Source organism: Castor canadensis, chromosome 19 (genome assembly GCF_047511655.1).
Source record: "Castor canadensis chromosome 19, mCasCan1.hap1v2, whole genome shotgun sequence".
In the NCBI taxonomy this organism is placed as follows: domain Eukaryota; kingdom Metazoa; phylum Chordata; class Mammalia; order Rodentia; family Castoridae; genus Castor; species Castor canadensis.
The window spans coordinates 20,812,468-20,836,512 of record NC_133404.1 but is presented as its reverse complement, the minus strand read 5'-3'; the positions used below and the strand labels follow the sequence as shown (position 1 = coordinate 20,836,512).

The window sequence follows — 24,045 nt, the reverse complement described above, 5'->3', positions numbered from 1 at the left end:
TGTAGTGTAACCCTGGAGAATTGTGCTGGAAAACCATACTTAGCTAAGAATTGGTCACGTTTGTCCTATGCTGTACAGTTTCATTTATCAATAAAGTTATAAATCAATAATATTCATAGCATTAACAGCACAAAGAAAATTAAAATTCTGTATTATATAAAGTCATACAAAATCTGAAATATTAAGGTAACATTTCTATAAAAAATTTAATTACTGTGGGCAAATATTCTATAATATCTTCATCTAAAGCATCTCGGTGGTGAATGGTATCAATTTTTACTTACCTATTAGAGCCTCAAATTTTAATTACAGATGTGGGAATCTGCAAAAATATTATGATCTAATTTCTGATTTTTAAAAAGCTAATTACTAACAATATTTATCTAAACACTTTTTACTAATAAAACACTAGATATAGTATGTGCTCAACAATATAGAAACTGGTAAATAAAATTAAGTAACAGGCACACAAAAAGAATATTAAGCAGACATAATTAAATCTATTGAATAATCTTTACTGACATAAGAAAATGTTCATAATATAATATTAAATGGTATCATCATACAAAACCTTTCATGTATGTTCCTAGAAAATAGATAAAATTTATACAACATGTAAAACTCAATATTGACATGAGTGGATTTTTTTTTTTGGTTTACCATTCCTGGAGGTAACTGCAATACCAGGTTGATGCATGGAGTGGATGGAGCAAGCTCCTATTCTATCTCCTAGTCTCAAAAAGCCGTTTAATATATTGTCTTCTGATAGAAGATGTATCAGATATTAAACTGATAAGAACAGATACTACACTTGATCTTAGCCAAAAGTCCAAGAAGCGATGATGAGTGGATTTTTGAAGTATTCACATACATATACCATTTCATAGTAAGTGGACTATAAGTTATAAAGTTTTAAAAGTTAACTTATTATAAGAAAATTTCTCTCAGAAGGGAAAAAATCTCTTGTAAGCATGATGCAAATTCAGAAAAATTGAAACAATTAGGAAGATATACATTACATACTGATGACAAAAAATAAAAGTGAACTGGGCATGGGGGTACATGCCTGTAATACCATCACTCAAGAAGCTGAGGCAGGAGGATCTTGAGTTTAAAGCCAGCCTGGGCTACAAAGTAAGATACTGTTTCAAAACTACCCAATGGCTAGGAATGTAACTCATTGGTGAAACATTTGCCTAGTAAGTCAAAGACCCTGGGCTTGAACTCTATCACTGCCAAGAAAAAAGAAAAAAGAATGTATGTAGTCCATGTCTGTGTAATAGTCGTGCTGCTACTTACTTTTCTTCCAACCCTGCAATCTTTAGTGATGTCTGACAATAGGCATGATCCGAAAATAAAAGACTTAATGACTATTACAGAATCACTCTTCAATAATGTAGTTTCTGATTCTGTGACTGGCCTCATTTTATATTTTCCTCTGAACCTGAAACTTTCTTTTCTTAATCTTCCCAGTGAGGAGAAGCCATTTTTTTTTCCTCACTAGGAAAAATATCCTGGGAATAAATGGCGAGCAAATTGAATTTCTCTGCCTACTGAAGACTTTTTGATGCAATCATTTGCAGTGTAAGTGCTAGCTGCCTTTGAAAGCCTAGATCACCAGTAATACTCACATCACAGAAAGTCAAGTCAATCTAGGAATGGAAATATTTGTTGCAAAATCAAACCAGAGCTTATTACCAAGGAAATTACTGTGACCCATCAAATACAGATGAGCCTTATCATAACACAGTTAACAAGATTGCCTACTCTTCATCTGTGAAAAAGCTGCCATCTCCCTCCATTTCCATAATGAGCTCTGCCTCTTTCTGCAAATCCTCATCCCCATCCTGCCACTCTTTTGGAAATGGTCCATGTTTTGCTGGTCACAAAATTAACTGGTGTTTATTATGGAATTAATAGCTAGAATTTTGCAGTAACAGAGTTTGGTGTGTGAACATAACTTTATTTAACTTACATTAATATTTCACCATAAAGCTCCACCTGCCTAAAGGCAGATAATCTATAGTGTCTGTGTCATCTCCTGTCATCAGTGTGTGATCGGTTCCATTCCTCTGCATCAGCACCAGGATGTGTCATTTTTTAGTTTTTGTTTTTGTTTTGATTTTAGCCAATCCAGTAGATGTGTGATCGTGTCACATTGCAGGTTACTTTGTGTTTCTCTGAGACTATGATGCAGAACATCTTTTCGTATGTTTATCTGCCATACACATATCTTCTTAGGTAAAACATCTGTTCATTTGCCCACTTTTAAAAATTGGATTGTTTGTTTTCTTATTTTTGAGTTTGAAGAGTTCCTTATAGAGTCTAGATAGATTCTTGATCTGGTAAATTCCTTTATCTGATACATGATTTCAAAATATTTTCTTTTACACTGGCTTGTCTTATTCTTTTAACAATGTTTATCAAAGAAAAAAAATTAAATTTTTGTGGATGGCCAGTTGAGAATTTTTTCCTTCTATGACTCTTGCTTATAATGTATGTCTAAGATTTATTTTTTCTGAAACACTTTTTTCTTCTTCCTTCTCCTAGCATCTTACTATTTAAGGTTTTACAATTATACCCATGACTCAATGAGAATTTAATTTCGTATGTGTCAAGGTTTTTTTGTTTGTTCGTTTGTTTGTCTTAACACAATATGTAGAAAACACTATTGCATGTCACCTGAGTTGTTCTCCTACTTTTCTCACAGGTCAGTTGACCTGACATAGGTTGGTTTATTTCTAGACTTCCTATTCTATTTCACTGATCTGTGTGTGAAAGCTTTCATCAATTGTACCTCCCTTGATTTTTGAACCTTTACTGTAAGCCTTGAAATCAAGTAGTATAAATCCTCCAGATCTGTTCTTTTTCAAAATTGTTTTTTACCATCACTGCCTTGCAATTATAAATGCATACACTTTGCACATACATTGTTATATAATAGCTACACGATTTTTAATATATTATAAATGATATTTTAATTTAAAACTTCAGTTGCTAGTCATTAACATATAAAAATAATATGGATTTTTGTATATTAACCTTATTTCTTAAATGTATGGTAAACTAATCCTGGGAGCTTTTCTATAGAGTCCTCTGAATTTTCTAGATAATTGAATCACATAAGTATAGGCAAGACTTACTTTTTTTCATTTAGATATAGAATCTGTAGTATTCTTGACTCTGCACTGATTAAGAATTACATGAAATATACAATTCGAACTAGTGCAAAAAGACTTCCAACATATATTTCTGTTGTAAGGAAACATTCACTGTCACCAGTAAGATTGATGTTGCTATGGTTCTTTCTAGATGACCTTGATCAGATTAAGGAAGTGCCTTTCTACTATTAATTTGCTAAGATAAGTGTTTTGTATTTGCTTTATTCATGTAAAATTCACATAGCAGAAACTTTACTATCTTAGCTATTTTAAAGTATAAAGCTCAGTGGGTTTTAGTATTTACACAGTGTTGTGTAACCATCACTAAATCCAGAATGTTTCTACATCCTCAATGAAAACCTATACTTTATAATCCCTGTCCCTTACTATCTCTCTGGAAACCATGGATCTTTCTTTTTGTGGATTTTCATATCCTGGACATTACATGTAAATAGCTCATACAATATGTGGAGGGTTTTGTTTTTGCATGTTTGCCTTCTTTTGCTTAGCATGTTTCCAAGACTGATCCTTATTTACCACACTGTATAATATATTTGGGGTAACAATGTACCATGTATCAGCTCTTCACTGCTTTTTTTTTGATCATACTCAGGATTTCGCACTTGCAAGGTGGATGCACTACTGTTTAAGCCACACCTCTAGCAACACTTCATTGCTTATTGTAGCTGAAACAAATATTCTACTAATATATATAGATATATATATGCATGTATGTGTATTTATACCTTATGCCTATCTATTTATTAATTGATTATTTTCACTTTTTCCTTCTATACATAATGCTGAGATTAATATTCATATTTATGTTTTTTATGAACATAAGTTTTCACTTATTTTGGATGTACACTGAGAAGTAGAGCTGCTGGATGATGTGGTAATCATATCCTTAACTTTTTAAGGACTGCCAAACTGTTTCTTATAGTGGCTGCACCATTTTACTTTTTACCAGCAATGTGTAAGCACTCCTCATATCACTCATTGTCCTTTAAAAATTATTATTGATATCTTAGTGGGTATGAAATGATATCTCATTATGGATTTGATCTTATTTCTCTAGTGATAAATGGTATTCAACACCTTGCTATATGTTTATTGGTATAACTTCTTTAGAAAGATATCTATTCATTCATTTTTTGCATTGTAAAAACTAGGTAGGGCTGCGGATGTAACTCAGTGATAGGATGTAGCCCAGTGGTACAGCCTTTGCCTAGCAGGTGACAAGTCCCAGGTTTGATCCTCAGCAATGCAAAATAAGAAGGGAAAAAAAGGGGGGTTATTCATCATTGCATTTTGAGTCATAAGACCTTTATCAGATACATGATTTGCAAACATTTTTTCCATTCCATTTACTTTCTGCATAGCATCTATTGATGCACCAAAAATTTTACTTAGGAAGCTCAACTTATCCTGCTTTTTTTCCCCTTTGGTTATGTATACTTTTAGTGTCATATTTTCCTAAATCAATGTTACAAATGTTTACATCTTTTTTGGTTCTAGGAGTTTTATAGTTTTTTTGTCCTATATTTAGATTTAATACATTTCAAATTAATTTTTGCATACTTTGTGAGATGGGGATCCCAATCCACCCTTTTTGCATGTGGATGTCTACTTGTCCCAGCAATATTTGATGAAAAGACTCCTCTTTCCTCCTTGAATATTCCTGGCACCCTCATCAAAAATCAGCTACCTACAGATGCACGGATCCACTTCTGATCTCTTAATTTATGTCTAGTCTTATGTTACTGTCACACAGTTCTGACTATTATAGCTTTATATACATTTTGAAAAAAGGAAATGTTAATCCTCAATCTTTATTCTTCTTTTTCAAGGTAGTTTTGGATATTTGGAGTCCCTTGCATTTCCACATGAATTTTAGAACCAACACATTAATTTCTACAGAAACAAAGTACAGTGGGAATTTTTATAGGGATCACATTGAATCCTTAGATCCTTTTGGGTTATACTGCCATCTTAACAGCACAAAATTCCTCAGTGGTAGAGGGCTTTCCTTTCAAGTGCAAGATCTGGAGTTCCATCTCTAGCACTGAAAAACAAATAGTAAATATTTCAGTCCATGTGCATGTAGTATCTTCTAATTTATTTCTGTCCTTTTAAATTTCTTTTAGCAATGTTTTGTTGCGTTCAGTGTATGAGATTTTCACTTCCTTGATCAAATATATCCCTAAATATTTTTTTTTACCTCAGTTGTTGTTAGCTGTGGGTTTTTCACAGATGCCCTTCCCAAAGAACTTTCAGTCCCTTTCTAAATTTGTCAAATTTTTTTTTTAATCATGTAAGGATGCTATTTTTTTTTAAGGATTCTCCTCCATCTATTGCAAAAACCATGTGGGTATTTTGTCCTCCTCTTTATTAAATCCATTGATTTTTGCTTGGATGCTTTGGATTTTAAATTATGCCCAGTCCCTTTTCTGCATCTATTGAGATGATCATTTGCTCTTCCTTTTTAATCTGTTAGCATAGGAAAGTACATGGATTGATACTTGAATGTTGAACTGGACTTCCATCATTGGAATAAAATCATGGATTGTGATGTAGAATCCTTTTTATACATTTTTGGCTGGATTTTCTAATATTTTTGAGGGTTTTTTTGTATTTGCATTCTTTTTGGATATTGATATCATTATTTGAATGACTTAATTTTAATATCACTATTTTAATTTAATATTAAGACAATTCTGACCTAAAAATGTGAACTAGAAAGCACTCTTTTTTCTCTTTGCTGAAGCAGGATTTGTAAAGCTGGGTTATGTCTTCTTAAAAATGTTTGTAGCATCTGACAGTGACAGTATCTGGGCCTGGAGTTTTCTTTCTCTTGGAGGTTTTGAGCTAAAAATTCAATTTCTCTAATTGAAATAGAACTATTTATTTATATATTTTGGGGGGCAAATGTCAGTAGTTTGTATAATTCAAATTATTATTTAATTTAATCTAATCTGGTGAATTGATGGACATAGAGTTATTGATGCCCTACTCTTGTTATCTTTTTAACATCTAGAGGGAAGTGATTATATCCATACATTTGCTATGGTTGGCTATACTATTTTACAGATATCGATTCAGCCAAGGGGTTTGCTAGTGTTTTTCAGGATAACCAAATCCTTACCCATATTCTCCTGCCTACTTGTTCTATCAATCGCTTAAAGAAAAGGGTTGAAGTCACAAGTACAATTGTAGATGTGTGCATTTGGTACCTGACATTTTAGATTGCTACTACTTCTTGAGGCCACATGTCCCCTCTTTCACCACTTCTTGATCCTTGGTAAACTTCTTTATTTTTTTCATCCTGTTTGTTAAAAATACAGCTACTCCCGCTTTCTTCTAGTTAGCAGTTTCATGATCTTTCATGATCCCTTTGCTTGTAATCTATCTATGTCTACATACAGACATAGAGACATATCTTGGGCTATTTTTCATCCAGTCTGAACCTATTTCTTTCAATATTGTACTTAAATCACTCACACTTAGTGTATATTGATATGGTTGATTTTAAAATCTGCCATTGTAGCTATTTTCTATTTTTTCCCACTCTTTTTTTTGTTTTTTCTTTTTGTTTTGCTTTCTCTTGGGCTATTTGGGCATTTTTGGTTTTTTTCTCTTCTCTATTGACTTTACTTAACCTTCTTTTCAATTTTTATAGCTTACTATAACATTTTCCATATACATCTTTAATTATTAATAATTTCTCTTCATATAACACTTGAGGCAGTGAAAAAAATCACAATGCATTCCCAATTTGCTTTTTGTGTCCTTTGTGTTATCATTGCAACAAATTTTAAATTTTCTGTTGGGTGTGGTAGAACACATCTGTAATCCCAGCTACTCAAGAGACAGAGATAGGAGGCTCACAGTTCAAGTCCAGCCTGAGCAAAAAGTTAGCTAGACTTTATCTCAACAAACAAGTTAGATGTGGTGATTCATACCTGTGATCCCAACTACTACAGGGGCAGAGGTAGGAGGATTGCAGTCTGATTTCAGGCCCAGCAAAACTGTAGAATCTTATCTACAAAATAAACTGTAGTAAAAAGGGCTGGGGGCCTAGCTTAAGTGGCAAATTGCTTGTCTAGCAAACATGAGGCACTGAGTTCAATCCTCAGAACTACAAAAATATTTTTTAACTTTCATTGGCTATACACACACTATTGATTGTACTTCTTTTAACTTAGTCACTTTTTAGAACAATTTGAAAAGAAAGCAATGAATGATTTTATTTTGCCTTCTTATATTGCATTGCTATAGGTCTTTGCTTCTTTATGCATGTTAATTTCTGAATTTCGTTCAGTTGATCTGCTTGCAATAAATTCTTTGTGTGTGTGTATGACACTGGGGCTTGAACTCAGGGTCCACACCTTGAGCAACTCCACCAGCCTTTTTTTGTGATGGGTTTTTTCAAGATAGGGTCTTTAAAACTATTTGCCCAGCTTGGCTTTGAACTGCGCTCCTCCTGATCTTTGTCTCCTGAGTAGCTAGGATTGCAGGTGTGAGTCACTGGCACCAGGCTGTTTGCAATAAATTCCTACAGTTTTTATTTATCTATAAAAGTTTCTATATAGACTTCTTTTTATAATGATATTTTTAGTGAGTACATGATAGAGGCGTTTCCTTCCTTCCTTCCTTCCTTCCTTCCTTTCCTCTGTACCTCCTTCCCTCTCTTCCTTCTTTCCTTCCCTCACATTGAAAGTGTCACCCCACAGTCTTTAAGCTGTATAGATTCTAAAGTTTGCTATAATGTCTTCTTCGTCCCTCTGAATTTAATGTCTTTTTTCCTCTAACATTCTTAAATATTTTTTTCTTTGTCTTTCACCATTTCTTTTCAAAACATGCAACTTATAAAAGACTTACGTCAGGAATATTTAAAGAAGCCAGGTGGTGACTCAATCCTAGCTACATGGGAGACTAAGTTCAAGGCCATGTGGGCAAAAAAAGTTCATGAGACCCCATATTCATAGAAAAAGCTAAGTGTGGTAGTGTATACCCTTTATTCTAACTATTGCAGAAAGCAGAAAATATCCACCAAGCTGACCTGAGCAAAAGTGAGACCAAACAACCAGGACAAAAAGGGCTTGAGATGGGGCTCAAGTGGTAGAGCATCTGCTTAGCAAGCATGTGGCCCTTAGTTCAAACCCCAGAAATGCCTCCCCCAAAGAATATATAAATAACTTTCAGAACCTAGTGATAAGCGAATAGTCGATTAAATGAAGTAGTGGGGAAAATACTTTTAAAAAACCAATTCACCAAAGAAGTCATGTACACACAATGAGCAAAGAGAAAGGTACAAAAAAATCAGATATGATTTGAGAAAGCAAAGGAAACTGCAGTGAGGTGTCACTCACTGCAGTGCAGAATGGCTACCACCAAAAAGGGACTGTATCAAGTTTCAGGAGACTGTCAAGGAAAGAGAGCTGGAATGTAATTGTGTATACTCATGTTGAACAGCATGCCAGGTTCTTATAGAATTCAGGATACTCCTGGAGAATCAGTGAGGAGTAGTTACTGTCATTGCTTCTATGCAGCTCTCTCCTGGACATTCCAACTACAGTAGAAAGTGGACAGGAAAACAGTAAGGACTGCAGAGGAAGAAATAACATGGTTGTGTGCACAGAAAACACAGAGTGAATCTGGAGTGTCCTCCAAAGGCTGATGTGTGGAAGGCTTGGTTCCCAGTCTGAGCTCCATTTGGAGGTGTGGGATCCTTTTTGGAAATGGGGCCTAGAGGGAGGAAGTTAAGTCATTGGTGGTGGGCTTTGAAAGGGGGTATTGGGACCCTAGCCCCTTCCTGTTTCTTTCTTTGCTTCCTGATCCCCATGAGGTGAACAGGGTTCTTCCTTCACATCTTCCCTGCTATGTTTTGCTACTCTGGCTAATAAGGCAAGAAGGCCAAGTGGCCATGGACTAAGACTTCTGAAACCATGAACCAAAGTAAAGTTTTTCTCCTTATAAGTTGGTTATCTAAGGTATTTTACCATGGTGATGGAAAGCCAACTACCACACTAAGTTATTAGAAGTTATAAGTTAATCTAGCAAACTGGATGTTAATTTTGTGGTTTTTGGGGGGAGAGGGTACTGGGGTTTGAACTTAGGGCTTTCATGCTTCCTAGGCAGGCACTTTGCCTCTGAGTCACACCTCCAGTCTCTGAATGCTAACTTTGTATAGAAAAGTAAACTGGTTTCATCCCATCAACCAAGAAATAAAATTGAAAGAAACCACTTACAATATGAAAAAAAACACGAAACACATAAACAAAGTAATAAACAAATAATAAGACGTAATTAGCACAACCAAGAACATTTTTCACCTCTCTAGCACCACTCAAATAAGTGTTCTCTACCAAGAAACTCGGAAAAGACTGGTTCTCTCTGTTGTTCAGTGCAAAAGAAGCTTAAGACCAAGGGTGGAGAAGTGACGGGGATGGGGGGGTTACATCTCTGACATACAAATAGTTGAATTTATTTTTATTCTTATTATTTTTATTATTACTTTTTGGTGGGAATGGGGTTTGAACTCAGGGTTTTGCACTTACAAAGTGGGTGCTCTATCTCTCGGAATCACATCTCAGTCCATTTTGCTCTAGTTATTTTGGAGATGGGGTCTTGCAAATTACTTGCCTGGGCTGATGTCATAATGCGATTCTCCTGATCTCAGCCTCCCAAGTAGCTAGGATACAGGCAGGAGCCACTGGCGCCTGGCCAAATAATTAACATTTTATTTATTGATTTTTTTTTTACTGCTTCTTCTATCAGGTTCTATGCTTCATGGTCTACCATATGTCCATTTTATGAAATTCACATTCATTCTTTCCATAAATATTTGTCAGAAATCTGTTCATTTTTCTCAGAGGATGGTCCTCCCAGTTTTTGCCTCTATGAAATTACATGATTGTGGGTTATTTTGCAGGGCTTTTTCCTATACATGACTAGACTAACCTCCTACTCTCTGCCCTGGTTGTCCACCTTGTCTTGTTATTTCTGCTTCCTGTGAGCCCAGCATTCCTCTCTGAACCCTCCTGACCTTCAACTTCCTCACAGCTTCACCTTCAGAGCAGCCAGTCTAGACAGCTGCTCCTGGTCCATCACTAAGAAGATGTCAGACATCTTATTTTATCCAGACTTCTTTTTGATACATGTCTTGTGATGCCCTAATCGCTTTATTTAAGCCCTTCTGGCTGGGTCATTAGGAGTTCCCATTTCACACAATAATGTGTAAATGAAATGGAGGAGGGCCGCCCCAGGTGTCTGTTGATTGACACCTCTCTCAGCCCACTGCAGGACCCAATGCAATTCTCTTTAAAGCCACAAGAGGCTCCAGCAGGTGCTGCAGTCCCCTTATGGGAACGCCCAGGCCATCTAGTTAACTAGAACTGCAATCACTCAGGTATGAGGAAAGTGCACCAGTGTTGCAGAGATGGAGAAGAAAGGTGCTGACGTGGAAGAGGAAAACTTTCAAGTTTTTGTTTCTGAAATTTCTTTTGATTTTTCATTTTTTTGATTGTGTGTGGTCAAAATCGTGTGTAGGGCTGACCGTGTGGCTCAAGTGACAGAGCACCTGCCTAGCAAACCTGAGGCCCTGAACTCAAACCTCAGTACTGAAAAACAACAACAACAACAAAACAAATGTAAGGGATCCACGAATATAGTGGGCTTACTATATTCTTACCTTCTGAATGTGAGTTATTTACAACCAAAAACAAGGTGAAAATTTGCAACCTTAATTCATTCTCCCCAAGGACAGTGACAATATTTTTTCATGCCTGCATTTTCTTCCTTCTTCCTTTTTGTGTTTTGTTATAATAAATGTCAAAGCATGGCATTGTATATGAAAGCGTCCATGTTAGTGCTTCAGTAAGAGTTCTTGATGCACAAAAATTAAAAAGCAGGCCTTTCCATCTTTTCAACTAATGAACTGTTTTATATATGCTGTAACTCACTTCAGTGCGTGTCATAATTCATAGATGAAGGCAGAAAGTGTCATAAGACATAACGCTCTTAGTGTTTGCTTGCTTATTTGAACATAACAAATACTATGAAAATTGATATAATTTAATGGGTTTTTTATTCCCACAAATGGGCATATTCACATTATTTCTGCCTTTATTCAATTCTTTTTTAACATAATTCGATGACATTTTGTGATTATATTCATTAAGAGCCTTACATTTAATATTATTCTTTGAGGGTTTATATACATATTTGTGTGTGAGATTATATATATCACTGGTGTGAGTCACCAGTGCCTGGCAGACAGTCTCTTAAAAGAAAATAGCTCTCATATTGAATTGTTTTACAAACAACAAAATCCAATCATATAGTCCTTATACAAGAGCTGCTTCTATCACAAAGATTTATTGATTGACATTTTTTTCTATTTCTAAAATACTATGATTTGCTAGTGGAGTGGCTTGAGTGGTAGGGTACCTGCCTAACAAATGCAAGGCTCTGAATTCAAACCCCAGTGTACCCTTCAAAAAGAGGTAAAATACCATGATTTGATCACCATACAATATATGCATGTTTTCAGATACTGCACTGTACCCAATAAATATGTGTAATTATTATGTGTCAATTTAAAAGAAAGTAAAACTTTAAAAATAGCAATTAGCCAGGTACCAGTGGCTCCCGCCTGTAATCATAGCTATTTGGGAGGCAGAAATCAGGAGGATCACAGTTTGAAGCCAGCCTGGGCAAATAGTTTTAAAGACCCTATCTTGAAAAAACCCATCACAAAAAAGGACTGATGGATAGGCTCAAGGTGTAAGCCCTGAGATCAAGACACAGTACTGAAAAAGAAAATAGCAATTTTAATTTAGAAAACAGGGACATGAAAGTAAAAGGGGGACTAGTAGGAATGTGGAAACTGACAAGAAGAGTTGGGAAAGATAAAAGAAGGTAATAATCCAAAGTACATCATATGAATGTATGAAAATGTCATAGTGAAACCATAACTTTATACAATTAGCATACACTAACAAAAAAGAAAAAAAGGCAATGTCATATCCAATGTAACTCAACTAGAAAAGTTAAAAGTAAAGAAGGAAGAGATGGAGCTGAAATTCCTACCTAAAAAGAAACTGATGTAGCTATTATTCAATCAAACAAAACAAACATTAAGCCAAAATCATTACTGAAGATCAAATGAATATTTTAGAATGAAAAATTTTCTAATTAACTAAAAAGAAAAATCCTTTAAAATTTGTATCCATATAATACATACTTAAAGATATAAAGTAAATATTTATGGTAATGAGTAAAACACATTAATCTACAATAATTGTCAAAAAATTGTAATGCTTTTCTCCTATCTATCAATTAGAGCAGACAAAATCTTAGTGGAACTGTAGAAAATTTGAGCACAATGATTGATGAAATGAATCTTCTGACCATATTTTAAACATGCAGAATGTAATGCATGTTCTTTGCCAGGTTACATGGGATATTTGCAAATATTCTATTGTCTTGATGTTAGAAATAGGGAAGGGAAGGATATATTCTGGAAAACCCACGTGACTGGATGGGGCAGCATTGAAGAACATTGACCAGGTGAAGCCAGAAGTAATGCCTGCTCCAATCAACCTTAATCCTTAGGGAGTGTAACAGATGCACAAGCAGTATTTTTGGGTATTTTTAAGATAGTGCCTTGAGTCATGAAGTTGAAAGAGCCACCTTAGACCATCTGCCACTCCCACACAGAAATCTCTTGATAAAACAGAGGAGGGTCAAAATCAAAGCCAACACTTGGAAGCTCAATAGTGTCTCAACAAACAATGTAACTTACCAGAAAAACATGTGAGTAAAAGAAACAAGGATGGAAATCATCTTGTCAGTGATGCCTTGCCTTATGTTCGGTACCTTCCCCACTCACAGCCTCCCCTGGGTCTTACCCAAGGTAATAATTTTAAGAAACAATAAGTGATTATAGTTTCCACATAATCCCAAATACTGTATTTAAATACTTTTTCGGTGAATGCTGTTTTCCTCTCTTCATATATTTTTAACCTATATATATGTATATAAAGACTTTGACTTTGGCTAAAGATATATTTAGTAAGTCTTATGAAGTAGGGAATTGGCTTGTTCATGTGAGGCTTGCCTCCTCAAGTGCACTAGGTATCACAGGGTGAGCCCTGGGCTGGAAAGGGCTCCTCCCTAAGTGGGGTAGCCATGCACAGAATCATAGTCATTAGTTTAAGCCCAGCTGATTCTTTTGACTTTTCTTTTGCTGTGTTGGGAATGGAATCCAGTGCCTGACTGCCAGTGCCCTTGTACTGTCCTCCCCGGGCAAGGGGAGCCTGAGAACTGATGGCCAACGTTTATAAATAGCACCAGCATCCTTTAGTGCATCATTCTGAAGAACACCTCTACTATACCTTCCCAAGTTCCCCAGGGTTATACAAGGCAACTTTCTTGATGATGCACTGAAGTAGTTTTCTTTACTTCCTCGCCTCACTTCCCTCATCCTTCCCTAAGTTTCTTTCCACTTCCAAAAGGTCTCAGACCATCATAAGTTGAAAATATCCTAAGTCAAAACATGAATTGAACTCATCTAGCCTAACTGAACACCACACCTAGCAACACAGCATGCTGCAGAGTAGTGCCTGTTTCCCTGTCATGCTCACAGGCTGACTGACAGCTCTAGACCGGCATCATGAAAAAGTATCCTACTGAATATCATCAGGTTGGGAGAAGATCGAAAGTCAAAATTTGAAGCCCAGTACTGCTAAATGTATACTACTTTCACACTGTTGTGAAGTTTAAAAAAAAACAAAACCGTAAGCCAAATCATGGTGCACTGGAAACCATGTGTGTTTCATTTGAATCATCTCATGGTTTGTTTCTGGGAAAATGAAAACTAAAGATCAAATCTCTAACAATATTTCCAAATAATTTAAGATGGAAAATTGCTCAATTGATAAATACCATGGTGAACATAATAAGGAGAAGAGTGAAGACTATTAGGTAAAGTTGAAGAGAAGATAAAAAAAGCATGAGAGAAAACAATGGAGAAGGGAGCAGACAGGTAAGACAGCATATGTAACACTGAGATTTCCAAGTAAGAGCACCAAGTCAATGGAAAGAACAAGAACTTAAAACCATAGCTCAAGAGGACTTTAATGAAACAAAACTATTTCAATCCACCTATCGAAAGCACCCTGCATAAGTAAAAGGAGACCGTCTAGAAAGACTACACATTGTCTCATTCCAACTCTATGACATTCTGCAAGAAGGAAACTACAGAGAGAGTAACAACGTCAGCCAGAGGCTAGAGGAGAGGGAAGGTGGGAGGGGGGGATGAATAGGTGTAACACAGGTGATTTTTTTAGGACAGTGAAACTATTTTGTTTTGTATTCTAATGGGGATACATGCATTATACATGTATTGACTTGCGTAGAATGTACAACACAAAGTGTGAAAGCTGACATAAACTATGACGTTAGTTAATAGTAATCTGTCAAAAATGGTTTACCCATTGCTACAAATGATCCACATAGATCAAATTGCTAGTAATAGAAACTTATGCTAGGGAGAATGAGTACATTGTAACTCTGGATTTTTTTCTGCTCAATTTTTGTATAAAGCTAAAAGTACTCTAAAAAACTGTCTTATTACTATGAAAAAATGGAGGAGTTATGATTTTGGTACCAGGAAAAGTACATAATCCAATAAAAAGTATTAAACAAGAAGAAAGAAGGGCATTTAATAAAAGGCTACATTCTCCCATGAATATATGAGCTATTAATACCTATGTGCCAAATAAAAAAAGGAACTTTTCAACACAGAAAGTTAGAGATCCTAGGATTAATTGAAACTGATAGAAGACATTAACATGTCTCACTCAGACAAAGTCAGATGAAAAAGTCAGAATGGTATCAGTAAAGCAATGTTAATAGAAATATATTAACCTGAAAGCCTGTCATCAGAGAATACACCTCAAGCACGCAAGAAAATTTATAAAATTGTTAATGTAAAAGTCTGGAAAAAAGCACCATAAATCACACGGAAGGAAGTAAAGTACCATGCACTAAAACTATAAAAAGAATTAGACAAGTAAATAGCAAAAACATAGTATCTTTCAACTGTATAGCCTGATAATGTTTTCATTAATTAACCTAGAAGGTAACACCCACGCACAGGAAATCAATGAGTCAATGCCCTGTATAGCTATCCTTATCTCAACCAGCAAAAACCCTTGTTCCTTCCTATTATTGCTTATACTCTCTCTACAACAAAATTAGAAATAAGGGCAAAATAGTTTCTGCTGTGTATTGAGGGGGGGGGAGAGGGAGGGGGCGGAGGGGGTGGTAAGGGAGGGGGTGGGGGCAGGGGGGAGAAATGAACCAAGCCTTGTATGCACATATGAATAATAAAAGAAAAATGAAAAAAAGATAAAAGAAAAAAAAACAAAAAAACTTCTTGATTTAAAGGGAAAATGGAAAATATTTAGAAAACTGTATTATACCACAAATGTGATGTAAGTCAAAATCAGAAGAAAATTAATTTTAATTAGTTTAAATTAACATTCAAGTCTTAATACTAATTAATAAAATAATTTAATAATATAAAATGCCTTAAAATAATACACAATATTTAAAATAAGAAAAAAATGAATTGATTATTACTATTAATTATCCAATTGAAATTAATTTTGTATTCATGAGAAATGTGAAAATAAATGCCTTAAAATCCAGTACCAAAGGTTGGGGATAGGGTTGCAGGTATGGCTCAAGTGGTAAGAGTGCCTGCTTAGCAAACATGAGGCCCTGAGTTCAAATCCCAGTCCCACCAAAAAAGAACTAAACCAAAGATCTGTGATGTAGCTCAGTGTTAGCGTGCTTGCCAAGCATGTGCAAGGCCCTGGGTTAGTTTCCCCAGCACCACACACACACACACACACAAATCCAATTCCTGAGAGTCAGAGGTAGATCATTTCTACATCATGTACATGTACTGAAACCAACTTCGTAACTAGGAAAAAAATTACAGCTAACTCCCCATTTGAGTTGGCAACATCAATAAAGGCCTAGTACTTAAAATATGTGTTTGCCCTCACCGAAATACAAATATCTTAATTTCTACCATTAGAAAGTATTTCCATTGGTTTCCCTTTCATATGGTACAATACCATGAGAAATTATAATGCACTAAAACTCATCAAAGTGTTAAGAATGTAGTGGGTAAATATTCCCTTAGCAAGAACAACCAGGGTGAGAAGGTGCAGGGAGAGAAAGGGGAATTACAGGAATGGGTGAAAAGACTCAATTAAACCCTGTGGGAACCAATGCAGCCAGCTTGCCACTATTGTTATATCCACTGTCTGACATCGCCACTGGGAGGTGCTGAATTCCTCTGAAAACCAGCTTTATTCTTATATCTCAAGTGTTGTGTGAGTTAGTTCTGAAGTGCATATTAAATGGCTTTCGTGGACAAGCCCAGATCAGGACCATCACACAATCTCACCGCAGAGCTTCATCCCTAAGTGGGCAAGAATTTGCTGTCTTTATTTATTTGGTAGAGTGCATTTTCATTGAACACATAGTTAGGGACCATAGTCAGTAGCCTTTTACTGGATCATGGTCACCTTAACCTGGTCATTCTGTTAGGAGTATAGCAAAAATAAATAACCAACCAACCTAATGCTGTCTGTGAAATGCTTCTTAGAAGAGGGATTTTAGTACTGAGTTACTTGGAAAAGGGATTTTTTTCTCTTTTAGATGGTCACATCACTCATTAGCATGGTGAAAACTCTGAGAGTTCTCACAATTACGTATCTCTTTATGCTAACATTTGATGAATTTAGTTGGACCAAAATCCTGTCCACTGTGTTTTTGATAAACTGCTGCTGTTCTCAATAATACTTGTGCTAATATAAACTAAGAGGTTATAACCTCTTAGTTATAGCTCTCACTATATCCTGGTTACAGATTTCCAAATAACTCACGGTGAATTTTTACATTGTTCCAGAATAGACAGCTCCCTTACAGTGAAAGAGCTCAGATAAATTTGCAAGTTCACTTAAGTCTGTAACTCCTCTCATGGTGTATTTTTTTTAAAAGATATAATCACAGACATGTGATGATTCTTCAAAAGCTAACTATCATGGTGAGGAATATCCAAGTCCATCAGAGTTAGATCTCTAACCTTGAGTGGTGCCTGACTATAGCTGCAACTTGTTCTTCTTCTTACAAATGTTTTTCCACTAGAATGTCTATTCTGTGAGGAAAGACCATTTTTCATCTACAAATGAAAGCACTGCACCTAGAAGTTGAAATGATTTGAACATACTAAAGAGCAGTGAGTAGAAATGCCTGGGTCTGAATAATGGTCTCTCCAACTTTCCACTAGATAAGATGCTCTAGAGACAAGACAGATACCTAGATGGAGCACAGATGTGGAGCAGGGAGGATGTTTTTTTGGAGGGGAAGGTGGCTATTTGTTTTAATAGTATGCCAGAACCTCTCTCTCCTCATGCTAGAAATGTATCCTTCTTACATGGGCCCATACCTGGATGAGCATGGAGTGGCAAAAGGCAAAAAGGTAGTAGAGAATACTGATAACAACATCTTCAATTTCATCATCTCATTTCCTTCTCACTTCTTTCATCATCCCCCTCCATTCAGAAATGAAGAATCAAAACCCCTAAATCACTTGTCCAAGGTCACCAACAACAAAGGTGCAATGCTAGCGCTTGGACCCACGTCTGCCTGGCTCTCAACCCCAATCCTGCTTCTGGTAGAATAGCATGAAAAATCTGCTCCCAGAGTCTTATTGTAGTCACTTTACAGCAGCTTCATGTATCAAGTGTGTGTTGGAAGCCTTCTTTACTTGTCTGAGGAAAAATCATTATGTTTTCTTTTTTTAGCTGTGTGACTCTTTGATTTTTTTTTTTAAGCACTTAAGAAGTAACTTAATTTATGCTAGCTTTCAAATTAGTATGGCTTTATCTCAAAGGATGACAAAATTCAGACTTCTGAAGCCTGGAAGATATCCAATCAAAACAGAAGCAAAAGCTAACAAAGATAACATCACATTGGGTTGGTGAAGGCTTCTGCAGATGTCCTTATTACATCAGCAAAGTGGGGATTTTGACTACATTGCACAGGTACAGTTATGAAGCCTGTGAATGTGAAATACTTAGCTAAAAATGAGAGTGTAGAGTAAGATCACACTCTCTTGGCACTTTTTAGTTCTTTTGTAGTCCTTACCCAACCTGAGTTAGCTCAGAGCTTTGTGGTGTATTTTTAACTTACCCATCTCAATACATTGTACATTCTATACGAATATGTAAGAGGTCTTTCTTTAATCAATGAAATTATTGTGTTTTTAAAATATCACAAATAGGTCTTAGTTGTCATCCAGCATCTTATTTTTATAATTGAACAACTCCTGTATCTTGCTTACCAGTGTGATTTCTCACAGAAATAGATAGTATTCTGATTTTTCTGATATTGTTTTGGTTTGTTTTAAACTTTCATGGCTTTTTGAATCAATGGAGCTGAATTTGATACAAACTTTATGTCATTTCATTCAGGAATTAACTCATTTTTCAGGGAAGAATCTTTTCTCATCCAAACCCTGCAGATATATTTTCCAGCTAAGAAATGATGGATGTCTAAAAGAAGTCTCTTCTCCTGAATAACAATCTTGCTGGGAAAATGAGTGAAGACAGAGCTCATCCTCAGGAACAAGCTTGCAATATAGAGTTCAAAAAAGAAGCTAAGTTCTTCTTTCCCATACCACTTACCAGCCCACAGCTGCTTGGTTTTCCTTGCAAGGAAGCTGAGTTTCACCTTGATGTCACTGACATTCTCTGCAGGATTTCTCTGTGGTTCTTTACAAAGTCCCTGTGTCCCTTCAGAGCAATGCTGATATATCCTAAGATGTCAAGTGTCTGGTTACTGCGAATGGCCATCCTCAACCAGAAGCTGCAAAGAGGGTCCCCATCTTTTCAATTTCACGCTCCCCTCAGCTCTTGTTCAGAGGCTCACCTATGTCACGTGCTCTGGGCATCTTACATTTTTTCATAAATTTCTTATTAGGATATATTCATTATACATGGGGGGGGCTTCATAGTGACAGTTCTGATTAGGCTTATATTGTACATTGATTAGGTCAACCCATCCTCTCTTCCTCTCAACACCCTCCCTGCCCCACTTAAAGCAGATGCAAGAGGTTTCTTTGTTCTATTTCATTTAAGTATATAAAGTTCATCTACCACAGACCCTAACCTTAATCTCCTTCATTCACCCCCCCCACTAATTACCTCCCCCCACACACTGCACCTATTTTACAGTCTTGTCTTTCATTATTAATATTTAAGTTGATGTTCAAAAGGGGTGTCTCTATGTAACCCCGCTGTAGGTATACCTTCCTTTGGTCCATTCAACCCCTTCCATTACTCTCTCTTACCCGTTTACCTCCCACCCTCCATTTTTCAACAGCTTTCAATACATATCCTTATATTTATTGTGTACTGTTGTGTCCATCTTTCCCGGTACTTGTGCCCACTGCTACTGTTTGCAGGTTCGCATATGGTTGGTTCCCCAAAGGATGCTGGGAGCTTAGTTGCCAGTGTGGTGATGCTCAGATGGTGGGATCTCTAAAAGATTAATCCCTCAGAAGGGATCAATGTAGTGCTCTAGGCACCCTGATTAGCTCCTTGAGAGGCATTGTTACAAAAACATAAAGCCTGGCCTCTGAACTCCTCTCATGTGATGATCACTTGGTCTCACATGTGCTGAGCTCTCTCTATCACTGAACTGCACCTGGGCAAAATTACTTTAAATCCTTTTTCAATCTAACAGAAACATTTATATTTACAAATTTTCTTCTAAGCCCTACTTTATTTTCTTTCATTCAACAGATACTGATATATTGTATCTTCATGAAGTTTATTTTTCAAACACTCTTTACGAGTTATTTCTTGACTGTAAATTATGTAGAAATGTATTGTTCATTTTCAGATACTTAGGGGAATTTTCAGAAATATTTCAGTTATTAATTTCTGATTTACTTTTGTGTAGTCAGAGAATATGTTCTGTGTCATTCAATTCTTTTCAATTATTGACTTGTTTAGTGGCCCACACATGCTGTATTTTGGTACATCTGGGGGAAAAAAGGATGTAACTTCGAAGTTAGGCAAATATAAACAGGTCATGACAGCAGTTAGTGTTGGTCACTTGCATATTGTAGTTCACAAAAAGGATTATTTTTTTTCTGGTGGGACTGGGTTTAGAACTCACTTGCAAAGCAGGCGCTCTATCACTTGAGCCACACCTCCAGTCCATTTTGCTCTAGTTATTTTAGAGATAGGGTCTCGAGAACTATTTCCCTGGGGCTGACCTTGAGCTGTAATCTTCACGATCTCAGCCTCCCAAGTAGCTAGGATTATAGGTGAGTGCCACCAGTGCCTGGCCAAAAATTGGTTTTATATGTTAATCATATATTCAGCAGTCTACTAAACATACTTGTTATTCTAATAATTTATCTCTAAATACTTTTGTTGTTGTTCATTTATTTCTAGATACTTTTTGATTTTCTTGAGACAATAGTATAATATAATTATAACAACAATTTTTTTTTGTGGAACTGGAGTTTGAACTCAGGACCTACATCTTGAGCCACTCTACCAGCCCTTTTTGTAATAGGTATTTTCAAGATAGGGTCTCGTGAACTATTTGTCTGAGCTGGCTTCAAACCGCCATCCTCCTGATCTCTGCCTCCTGGGTAGCTAGGGTTACAGGCATGAGCCACCAGCAAGCACCCAGCTATAATGACAATTTCATTTCTTACTTTCTAAGTTTAAAATTTCATATCCTTGCCTTATTGTGCAATGCTAAGTAGATGTGAAAACAGTGAGAATCTTTGTTCTGCTCTACATCTTAGGGAAAACTTTCTAATATGTCATCTGAATATGATGCTTGCTTTTAAAATTTTTTTAAATACATTCCTTCAGATTAAATTCTCTTTCATATTTCCTTGAGGTTATCTTAAAATTTTCTAATTTTTCCCTTTATGTGGAGAACTGCACCTATTGATTTTCAAATGTTATGCCTAGCATGAATTCCTGGGATAAGTTTTATTATTCTATATTATGCAGAGTTGTCAAAGGCAAGTGTGATTGGTACTGGTACATTTGCTCTTTTGGGGGCTGGCTCCATGGTCTCTGTCCTCTCCTGGATATTGACCTTGTAATTGTTTACTGTCTTGTAAATCTCTGAGCCTTCAGGCAGCTTTTCAAACACCTAAGAGGAGGGCACTAATGGAAGAGGGAGGGAAAAGAAAGAACTAAAGAAGGTGAATATGGGTGATGTACTTTCTACACAGAAATGAATATAAAAGTTTTAAACCTGTTGAAATCACTGTAAGAAGGGGACTAAGGTAAAAAGGAGGAAAATGGAGGGGATGAACCAACTCGGGACACAATACATATGTACATGAAAATGTCACAGTGAAACTCTCTGTATAGATATCTTAAACAAACAAAATGATCTTTTTTCAAAAATGGAGGACAGAAAGATAAAATAGGTCCTGTCTGGGGATTGCTGTCAGTGGGAGGGGCAAAGATATAAGGAAAGGGTGTAGGAGACTGAATTTGGTGGAAATTATATGAAAATGGAAAAATGAAACCTGTTGCAAGTATTCTAAGAATGGGGAGAACAGGGATAAAGAACAATGATGGAGGGAATGAATTCAACTATGATATATTGCAAGCACTTTTGTAAACGTCATAATGTACCCCAAGTATAGCAATATGACAAAAAATAGTAAATTAATTAATTAAAAAGCTATACATGTTTTCTGGTTATTTTCTGTGGAAAGTTTGGTTAGAGTTACCTAGTTTGTCATTGCTAGAAGTGAATGTCACTCGAGTTACTCCTTCTTCTCTTTCTTACTCCATTTAGCATTTCAGTTCCTTCACCCTTCAGTTCCAACATACCGATGCCTCACAGAGGCTCCTTTGAGGAGGACAGTTTTCAAGTGAAAAATGAGAGTGAAAGACAAAACTTTGACACAAAAATTCTGAGAGGCAGGGTTTAATTAATTTACAATGATACTTAATCTAAACAATATTTTTATAAAAAGAATAACCATTACCAATATCATTTATTTTTTAAATATTTTTAATTTAAACTGATACATAATAATTAAACATTTATGAGGCACAGTGTGACATTTCAATATATATATACCAAGTATAATGATAATATCAGGGTAATTGCCCTAAGACATTTATCATTTCTTTGTGTTAGGAATGTTCAAAATTCTGCCAGCTGTTTTGAAATGTTCAATTAATGTTGTCAACTTCCTGTGCTAAGAAACATTAGAAGTTATTCCTATCATTTGTCTGCACTGCTACACCCATCAACCATCCTCTCTGCGTCCCTTCCTCCCCCATTCTTACCAGGCCCTGTAGTTCCTATTCTATTCTGACTACTTTTTGTGTGAGTGTGCGGTACTGGAGCTTGAACTCAGGACCTCACACTTTCTAGGAAGGAACTCTAGTTCTTGACCCAAGTTCACAGCCCTTTTTTTACCTTAGTTACATTTCAGGTAGTGTTTTGCATTCTTTCTGGGGCTTCCCTCAGACTGTAGTCCTCTTATCAGTGGCCTCCCACAGACCACCATGTCTAGCTTTATTAATTGTGATGGGGTCTCTATAACTTCTCTCCCTGGGCTGGCCTCAAACCATAATCTTCCCAATCTCTGCTTCTCATGTAACTAGGATTATAATTGAGCCACCACACCTGGCTCTGCTTCTCTGAGATCATCTTTTAAGTTTCCAAAACCAAGTAAGAATATGTTCTATTTATCTTTGTGTGCCTGACTTATTTCACTCAACATAATGTCCCCCAAGTCCTGTTCACCTTGCTGCAAATGACAGAATTTCATTCTTTTTATTGCTGAATGATATTCCATTGTGTACATGTGATTTTTTCTTGTCCATTCATTCATCAGTGGACACCTAGAATAAACCCATGTCTCATTATTATGAATAGTGTTGTCAAAATCATGCCAGAGCAGATGTCTCTTTGATATACTGACCTCAGTTCTTTGGTATGTACACCCAGTTATCAGACAGCTGGATCATATCATAGTTCTACTTCTAGCTTTTTGAGAAATCTTCATAATGATTTCCATAATGGTTGTACCCACTTCCAAAATGGTGCAAGAAGGATCCCTTTCTCCACATCCTGGTCAGTCTTTGTCTTTTGGCTTTTTGTTAATAGCCATTCTCATTAGAGTGAGATGACATCTCATTATTTAAGTTGCATTTTTCAATGACTATTGATATTGAGCATTCTTTCATATGCTTGTTGAATGTTGTGTATCTGCTTTAGAGAAATCTATTCAGGTCATTTGCCTATTTTATAGCTAGATTGTTTGCCTTTTGCTATTAAATATTTGTTTTAAAATTATTAAAGATCTTAGCAATGCATTAAAATACTTGGAGCACTTACTGTACTCTTTTCATTGAATTTTCAATGAAGATGATCTCTTAAACTAGTGAAGTGTCAGATGTCAAAGTGTTTTAAAATAAATATTTCATACCATGGACTAACATGATTTTAGTGCTCCCCAAGATTACTAACACCATTGCTCTTGGGCAATTGCACTCACTCTCCTTTCTTATAGTTGCTCATGTGCCGAGAGCTATGGAGTTCTTCACTTCTTTGTAAAGATTGCTCTTATGTTACTGTAAGCAAAGCAATTCACTGCGCCATCCAGAAGCCTGGCCAGCCACTGTGTTGTGCCTGCACCCTTCTCAATGTCCTTTAGCTTTGCTGTGGACACTGCACTCTAAATACCATATACAAACCATTGTGTCATTGTGTCCTATGGTTGTCTCATCCA

At 36.1% G+C, this 24,045-nt stretch overlaps 1 non-coding gene and 1 pseudogene across 1 annotated transcript; both read right to left on the bottom strand.

The window, feature by feature from the left end:
* LOC109677003 (core histone macro-H2A.2 pseudogene) overlaps positions 1-24,045 on the bottom strand; it is a 44,883-nt pseudogene that overhangs the window by 2,228 nt on the left and 18,610 nt on the right.
* LOC141419361 (U2 spliceosomal RNA) lies at positions 650-841 on the bottom strand. The gene has a single exon (XR_012444139.1). It is a non-coding gene; the product is annotated as a U2 spliceosomal RNA (small nuclear RNA).